The following is a 628-nucleotide window of genomic DNA, read 5'->3' as shown; positions in this document are numbered from 1 at the left end:
TAGGAAATAGAAGGCCCACCAAATCCTTAGTAGAATGGGAAACCTACGCTCACTTGAATTAGAAAACTGGATGAGCAAGTAAGCAGAGATCATAAACCAAGTGAGTGTTCTAAATGTAAAATCCAATTGAGCAGCAATCTTCAAATGAAACCAACCATGTCTATACCCAGAGAGGTAGTTTACCGCACATTGGAAAAGATCAGAAAAAGACAAACCCAAGCAAGATATAAGGGCTGACCAATAGTATAAAAAATATGTATTCTTTAACATTGGTTTTGAATTTTCAAGGGTAGGTATCATGCTTCTCTTGTAAGCCCAGGAAATGGTTAAAATCAATAACAAAATTAGGTGTGCAGAAGCAGAAAACCAATGTAGGAAAATGGTTGTAAAAGACTGTGAGAAGAATACCCAGATATTAATATCATTCTTTGATCCTTCAACAAAAGCATCCATTTTTGTAAATTTTTCTTCTTTTGTAATTCGGTTGCTTAGTTCAAGTAGGCCTAATATAAATCCTATCAGCTTTACTGCATTTGAATTGATGCAGACCCATTTGCAAAAATGTCATGAAAAATCTAGCATCTTTACCCTCCATTTCTACCTTGTGTTCCAAAAAGACATAAATATT

Source organism: Macadamia integrifolia, chromosome 9 (genome assembly GCF_013358625.1).
Source record: "Macadamia integrifolia cultivar HAES 741 chromosome 9, SCU_Mint_v3, whole genome shotgun sequence".
NCBI lineage: Eukaryota > Viridiplantae > Streptophyta > Magnoliopsida > Proteales > Proteaceae > Macadamia > Macadamia integrifolia.
The sequence above is the reverse complement of the archived record's forward strand: the minus strand, read 5'-3'. Positions refer to the sequence as shown.